The following is an 8,642-nucleotide window of genomic DNA, read 5'->3' as shown; positions in this document are numbered from 1 at the left end:
CATTTGGGATGGCATTGAGAACCCTATGTCCAAGCATTGGGAGCAGGAGAGCTCTAAAAAATGGCTGAAGGAACACAACACCTCACAAGCTATCAACCCACTGTCTCATTTGTGAAAAAGTTTGTATTTCTCAAAAGGACACAAAGTGCTGGAGTAACTCAGCAGGTCAGGCAGCATCTCTGGAGAACAGAGATAGGTGACATTTTGGGTTGAGACCCTTCTGACCATGTTCTCCAAAGCTGCATTCAAAGTTCCTGACGATGAAGACCTTTTGCACACTGTCTCAGCATTCAGGTGCAGGCAGCTTTTGCAGTTCATTCTGAGGCTTTGAACCACAGTCCTCAATTCCATTGAACGCAATGAGATTTTCTCAACTCAATTCCCCATAAATCAGAAATATTTGATGATCATTCCAAAATAATGCTGGTGAAGGGTTGATGCTGTTCAGGCCTGTTTTCCTGAAGGTGGCATCCTCTGCATGTAATGAATCAATTTCACAGGGAAGGATTTAATTGGTGTGTCGTGAATCTGCCTTGTGAATTGTGTCCTTAGTACATGTGCTCTTGGTGTGAATGGAAAAGTGTAATTGAAAGTTGCTCGATGGTCTTGGCTATACTGTATGTGGTGACCAATTTCATCTTTAAAAGGCATTCGTGCTTGTCATGACAAGACTGAACTTTCTGTGGCGAGTTTAATGGGAAACTGAATGGCAATTACTCCACTTAAAAAAAGAGGGTAATAGCACCATACAGCTTTCCTAATGTGGTTGTGGACTGATGCAGCAATTTAGACAGAAATCCTCAGATATTTACATTTAACCGCATGGTTATCTTTCATGTTTTACTTTTCCATAAATAATAGTGAGAACTGCTCTAGTTGCTATTTTGACATGAAAATCTCAAACTTTAAAAGCAATCAAGTTATTTTTTGCCAGATTTCTCATGTTGATATTTTTTAAGATGTGATCATTAAAACTCACAAATGCAGTTAACATGCCACATTCCATAAATTATTCATATAGACCCGCAATTTATATTCATTTTCAACCAATATTTTATAAAATATAACATAGTTATTCAAAATATAAGGTGATTTTTTTGTAAAATTAGAAATTAAAAGTAGCAATTTTCTATTAATGTTTGCACAGCACTGTTTGTGAAATCCTTAAACACATCTTTAACTGCTGAGGTAAGAAAGAAAGCAACTAAAATAGTGATAAATATCGTCTCCGTGTGTTCCTTGTGATTTTTATTGTTATTATGATGAACTCTGAATAAAAGCAGATTAAGATGTAAATGGTTCCACAGAATGTGATTGATTATATTTTATCCTTTCTATCCAAAGCATCATGATAAATACAAACTTCAATGTAATTCCATATTATGTAGGTATTATGTTAAATCTAAAAAAATACACATAAAGTTGATAAATTTATAAAGTTCATAAGTGGTGCATATTGTTGTATTGTATTATTCTGCAAAATGTTTCATTTTGTTAAACTCCATCCGTATAAGAACAGATTATGAAATGTATAGTGGTGTAGAATCCTATTGCTTAATAGTAAAATATATATGTTAAGTTTCTGCACAAACTAAGATAAAGATTTGTTTTCATTGACATTTAGGACATGACAATAGGTTTACATATATATTATATATGTGCAGAGCAATGCATTGGAAAAATAACAAGCACAACAAAAGCACATCTCCATAATCGTTGTAATTGTTATTAAAAACCAATCTTTAAATCCTTTCACACTCCCATAATGCTACCAAGCATTTGGGGCTTGTGCTGAACAGACATCGTAGGGAGATGGATCATCATTTTTTTCCATTGACAGAGATGTCTTTACCTAGCTTGGTCAAGGAACTTAATTGTCTATGGATTGAGTTACTTGTTCTTTGAAAAAGGAATGAATTTTGACCTGCAGTCAAAAGAGACATCAAGCATAACATGGATTTCACTCTTTTAGTTTTTGTTTTTCCACTTTCATGATTACTGGAAAATGTTAACTTTGTTTGAACAGTGAACTTCAAAGTAGGTGGATGTTGCCCTCTTACTGATCTTTGCTGTTCGTGTAATAGGCTAGACATTAGTGAAAGCAAACAAACCTGTAGCTTTAATTTAAGGTTCAATTGTTTTCTTGGTTTCTATGGCAGAACCATAGTCTAATTTGTCATGTTAATCATTTTTATCTGAAATATTGTTTTATTCGTACAATTAAATGGAAATAGGTTGTTTTCCCCCCATATAATATTATTCAACTTCACTGCTTTAGTTGGCAATTGTCACATTTTTAAAGTTAGAATCACTGGAATAAGAATCAATATGATTCAGCTTCTTTTGCAGCATATAACTTTTTTTCTGCGAGAGAGATTTTGTTATTTTTTATTCATATAAGTTAAGCATTTTTTTACTGTAGGCTTTTGATAAAAATTAATGTGCAATAATCAAAGCAAAATTACTAAACTGTTAACGTAATGCAAAATCGAATCGCTGTGCCAGTGAAGACCGGAGCTTCCTTTAATTGTCATTTCGATAGACAAGCCCTCCAGGATTTTTGGTCTGACCTGTTTGGCCATATATGGCTTGGTGACAATCCCAGCGTTCCTCGGCTGCACACAACCAAAACAAAATCTTAGGTGTATGCAACATGAAGCAGTTTTGACAAAACATGTTTAAATTCTAGGATTTTCCCTGTGTTTACTCAACGAGCGCAAAGAGGCGGGTGTCGCGTTGAAAGGAACATTAAAAGGAACTGGGTCTATTGTGTGACAATATTTCCGCTTCAGATCTCTTAGCGGTGTAGGGGTTTCTAAAAGGTAAGAAGTGGTAGAATGACAGATCTCAGTGCAAAGTGATTTTCTGTTCGTTTTTTTAGTTACTCGAGCACTAAATTTAATTTCATATGCCCTACACAGAGACGTGCAAAGCCAATGGAAAAGTCTGTTAAGTTTCAAAATTATCCGTGACAACTTTTTCAGTCTCTCTCTAGAGAGATCCATTGTATCTGTGCCGGCGACACGCACTCTGTGCAATCCCACCGAAGCAAGTTCATCGAGAAGAACAATCCACGGTTTTGCGCAGAATTTGCTTCAGTATCCCACACAATGGGCGCGTACTTAAATGCGTTGGCATTCATTTGGAAGGAGAATCCAAAATCATTTTAACACAATTTTAAAAATTGCAAACGATCGTCCAAAAGTACTTCCCAAGATACTAACATGTGAGGTGTGAAATATATTAGGGATAAAAATAATAGTATTAAAGTCTAGTACAGCAATGAAATTCTCAACACATTTATTAATTAAATGCATTTGAAATGTATTATTTTATGCAACTGTGTTTAAGCAACTACCAGATTGTATTTATATTTTGATATACTTTTGATTTCATTTCTTTAACAGTTGCATTTTAATGTCAGGTATATAGGAAAAATAACCTTGTAAGGTACCATGATTTTTTTTTAATTTCAGTGACATAATTCCGTAAATGACAGAGAATAAATGTCACACCAGCTACCTTTAACTAGAATTTAATCCTTAATTATTTAACGCAAAACTGAAAATATTCGCAATAATGCAGTCGAACCCAAAAGGTTTAGAGTTACGGAAACATCGGCCCTAAAAAAGAGCACACGTGGAACTAAAATTCATTGTTAAATGCATTCAGTTCTTTTTTAGTGCGTAATTTCAAAATGAAATTATTTATATGCAGACCTGGGAGGGCGGTCACTCAGATTGTTTTCATTTTGTGTTGTACTCGGGCGAGCTTTAGGTGTGTGAACTGCCAGCAGGTTTTAGATAATATTAAAGTGGATGCCAGCGAAACGTATGCCCCTTGCCTGTTGAATTGGGTCAGACGCACAGCTGTCTGTTCAGAGACTGTGGACTTGCTCATTTACATAATGAATTTATTTAAGCTACTAAAGGGGACTGGTACAACACAGTGTAGATTCTCATTGTTGCGTTTTAGCCCGTGGGGCTGGATGCAGGGGAAAAGCTGTGGTTTGCATTACAAAAAAAACTCAGAAAGCCCCGAGGCAGCTTGGGCAGAACCACAAGACTGAGCAAACAAATAGGACGGATGAAGGTTTTTTTGCAGTTTCTTTGTCTATGGATCACTGATATTATCTGCTGCTGTTTAATGGGGGGGGGGGGGGGGGAGGTACATTGCTTAGAGCAGTGTCTTAGCGACACATAAGAGAGTTTGGTACTTCAGTTTGCTGGTAGCTGCATACTCCGAAGTGTCATTTCCGATTCTAAGTCTTCCTGTCAAAGTGCACAGTGGCTTTTTTTTTGTTGTGAAGCAGCTACTTGGAGACGTTCGCCACTCAGGTTGCAGTGGTGACTGGACTGCACTCGCTCAGCTCTGCTTCAAGATCCACAACTACTATTATGTTATTTGCCTATAATTCGGACAGTTGGTGTACTGAATGCAGACTTTTGTGTTGAACAGGAAAAGGATTATACTCGGAGATGACGGTTGATTGAATTCCAAAACTTGAATTGAATACGACAGAATTCAGGGAGAATATTAAGTTCTGTAAGTACAAGTTTGCATCTATTAAATCTCACGGAAGAGCATTTGGATTGCTAAATTACTCAATTCTCTAAGGCTGAGGCATCAGAAGCACTTTTCCTACATTCGCCACACTTGGAAACTTTTAGTAAACAAAAGCCAAAGAGATAGTAACCGTTTCAAACCTGTAGTTATCGTTTATGATTTACTGGACAGAGTGAATGTCGCACAGAATATATCCTTAAAATGGAAGAATATTACATTCATGTTATAGAAAGAATGATTTTACATTACAGTCTGTTATTCCATTCCTGAATAAAATTACATTTCACCCATTTCTACCCAAAATTGCTCCATTTAAATCGTGCCCTGTAGCAGGTGAACACAGTATTTTGGGCGAATTCGTATGAAGTGAGTTGCTTTAGAGTGAATGTTTGCTGTTTTCATCCATGATTAGTACTTTATAGTTAAATTAAATAGGTCAAATTGAGTGTATGGACAATTGGTGCCATTTGTCAAACTGGGAAATGCTTTATCTCTAAAAAGATTAAAATTTGCTTACAATGAGCAAAACAGCAAAGTGTTCAACTCTTTGCACTACAGGTCAGCAGAGTAAACTGAGTGTACCAAGTCAAACGTCAATTGTTTATTGATTATGCTGAAGATACTTTAAAATTATTACATATAAAACTTAACAACGGTAATAGGTTTGTTTTTGTGTGGTGTAGATTTTCTTAAATGGTCTGCTGTGTGGAAACATTAAAATGAATGCTTCAGGTATTACGTTTCCATTAGACGTTCTTTACTTTAGTCAGAAATCATTATTAGTATTCTTTACTACTGTCACATTTTTATTACCCTGGCTAAAATGTCATTTGATTTTAGACTGTTAGCCTGAGTATATCGAACAGTAACTTTGAAGTCCTTCACAAGCTGTTAATGTTGTATATTGCCGTAGCATTTGAGGGAGAATTCATTTCTAACCATACAAAATTTGTTGCCTTGAAGTGGAAGTGGAATTGTAAGAGTAGCTAATTCAGATAGATATGATATTTGTGCAGTTATGTGAGGAAATATTAATGTTTTTTTGGCTCATATAAATGGAATTTTTACATAAAGGTGGTGCAGGTTAAGGAAATAGATATTTCCATCAGATATATCCCTGAAAGATTTCAAATGGAAACTATTTGTCCTATTGTTATATTAGAAATGTTGCCTTTTTCATTTTTTAAAATGATGCCTAAATTCCAAGATAATTATGACTATTGTACGTTAATTTGTTCGAGTTATTTCTCCAGTCTCTTTCTGTCCTGTCTGGGAGCATTTGCTCGATGCTTCTCGGCTTTAGTGGCAGTGCTAGAAATCATGATTCCATTAAGAGACGGAAAATATCTGTGGTATTTATTTCACTTCTTTTGAGTTGACTAGTGTGAGTTTTTGTATAAATCAGTTTCTGTAAAATTACTTTTACAAACAGATACAAGATCCTTAAGTAGCAGGTTTGGAAGAAATAAATGCTTTGAAATTGTAGCAAAAAAAATTACTGGCAGCTGGATGTGTGGAGATGCTCGCACCCTGTGGTGCCCTGACTGCAGCCAGGGGTTAAAAGTAATTTACTCCTTCTGTGCGGATTCCTTAGAATCCACTTAAAGTGATTTTTAAAAGTGGATGTTTATGTTTAGCTCTAATTTCTTGATCTTAATTATTATTTTTGAACAATATTTTTCAATAATTTATTTTGTAACTTAAAAGACTGAAGGCGAATTTTGATCATGATAGGTTGTATATTTGCTCTGTAAAAGAAATAGCAAAAATGAAACTCTTAATAATATGAACATTTTAAAGGGTATAGAAGTTAATTATTTGGAAAATTGAAATTAAATAGGTGACCAAAATTCAGAAGCTATTTATGTTTCCCTTTATTTAAAACTTCTAGATTTCCTGTGTTTATAATTTGTATTCTACTGGTAGAATGAAATTATTTGTTGATTTTTTTTTTGAGAGTGTGAGCTGGTGAGCCGGTGAAGAATGCATTTTCATTTTTGCTTGACTCTGCGGTAGGGAAAATGTGATAGAATGACTACCTCAAATCTTGTTTGATCATCTCTCAAAGAGTTTCCCTTCTGGAAATAATTTCTGGGGTTGAAGAGCACAGCATTAACAAATTTAATGTAGCAGTTCAGTAAGATGGCTGAAACAGAATGGTAGATTCAACAGGACACAAGAAACAAATTGTGGGTGTGGATCTACGGCTTACTGCAATTTGAAGGAAAGTTGTACATTAATTAAAGTAATTGTAAATGTGCTAATTAAATTTATTTTACAAATGCTGTTTATTCTGCCTCTTGTCTGCAATTGGTTTTTGAGATTCTTGGAGGGGAGAATATGAAATCTTTTATTGATTTCACTTAATGTGTTAAGTTCTACAGTAAAATGTCATTTCTAGGATTATAGAAAATGCGTAATTTGTTTTTAAATTAATTTTGTTATTTTTACAAAATGAGAAATCTTTCTAAAATCATGAATGTAGATATTATGTTAGAATATTAACCATGAGAGAGAGTTGTGGTACATTAACCAATTGCATGTTACAAATATCTGACTAACTTTTCAATACTGAAATATTAAAGAATATATGAACTTTAACATTTGACATATTAGCATTTGAAAGCTTATAATTGTGTAATTAAATTATAAAATATATCAAATCACATTTTAACCACTCTGACAGATTCATCTTACATTTTTGCTAACCTGTTGCGTAAAGTTGGATTATTTGTGGGGGTGCTTTTCTTTCCCCAGACTGATGTGGTTTTGATGTTTTCAAAGTAGGATTAAAACTTTAACGTTATATTTTTGTTAAATTGAGGCAAGTACAGTCAATGTGCGAGATGCACATCAACGATCAAGCATCTATAACCTGGAGATGTATATATTTAATAAGCAAACCAGATGGAAGATTAATTTATAAATATTATTACATGCTTGCTTCTTTTCCTTTAACCACTATTTGAATGAAACTATTGTTGTTAAGTCATTACAATTATTCAGTTATAAATTGCATTTGAAGGAAAGACAAATTTGCCAATGGAAAGTTAAAGGTGAACAGTCAACTTACCTAGACAGTAAAGGTTTCTTATTCAGAGAGTAAACAGAAGTCATGTTAAACACATACAAGTGAATATGATTAGAAGAGTACGAGCTGTTACAATATGACAAAATTGGAAGAAAAGACTTGTATTATAATATATATTTTGTTTTTTGAGTCATTTATTTGATGCTGTTGCCATAAAGATAATTATGTTGCTCTCCTGATCAATATGACAATGTAACCACGTTGGCCAAGATCAACGCCAATCTAGTGTTAAAATAAGTCTACAACTTAGTTTACATTTTGTAATAATATTGTGGTGTACAAGTATATTTTAAATGTTTACACATGCTAATGTTACACATTCTGGAATTATTTTCCTTTGCTAGGCAAGCTGCTGTTATTAATATCCTAGCAAATACTGAAGCAAATGTTTAATTGTAAAATATTCAAAGCTCCAAAGAAACATTTGAATAAAATTATTGCCATGTCAGTATCCAGGTCTACTCATAAATAAACCGACACAGTAAATAATTCCCTATTCGAAATAAATAAAAGATTAATGTATTATGATGATGAACAATCAAAATTACTAAGTCAGGTTTATGTTGGTTGTTAGTCTTTGTAAGTTAAACCATCTGGAATTATTTTATACATTTCCAGTTCAAAGAAGCCCTACTATATACTGATTTTATTACAGCTCAATAAAGAAATGCATTTCTTTTGACAAGTTAGTACATTCAGAAATTGAACTAATGAGTATAATTAAGAATTAAAAAATTAGTCAAGAGAGGGATGTTTAAGAGTTACTTTGAATTCAATGAACTCTAATGCTTCATCTCTGCTGGCTTTGTTCTAGGGACATCAAAGGCTTGCTGGGTTTTGGGTTGAATTGAAATGCACATCAAAGATGCTGAATGCTGTTTTTTAAAGACATTATACTTTTAACAGGGGATTGATCTTTGTACTTCACAGTCAGAAATATTCCGCTCACCTGGGCTATCATGCCTGTTGTCAATTTGTATTGTTA

General features: G+C 34.0%; 1 protein-coding gene across 1 annotated transcript in view; it reads left to right on the top strand.

Annotated features, from left to right (window-relative positions):
• The first annotated feature begins 4,349 nt into the window (after nt 1-4,349).
• The window catches only part of eya1 (EYA transcriptional coactivator and phosphatase 1), a 130,119-nt gene continuing 125,826 nt past the window's right edge, over nt 4,350-8,642 (top strand). The window contains exon 1 of the mRNA XM_078398712.1: nt 4,350-4,545. The gene's annotated coding sequence lies outside the window, so the exon portion shown is untranslated. The remainder of the gene's footprint in view (nt 4,546-8,642) is intronic.

This window comes from Rhinoraja longicauda, chromosome 4 (genome assembly GCF_053455715.1).
Source record: "Rhinoraja longicauda isolate Sanriku21f chromosome 4, sRhiLon1.1, whole genome shotgun sequence".
Taxonomy (NCBI): Eukaryota; Metazoa; Chordata; class Chondrichthyes; order Rajiformes; family Arhynchobatidae; genus Rhinoraja; species Rhinoraja longicauda.
Note: the sequence above shows the minus strand (reverse complement) of the source record. Positions and strands in the feature narration are given on the sequence as shown.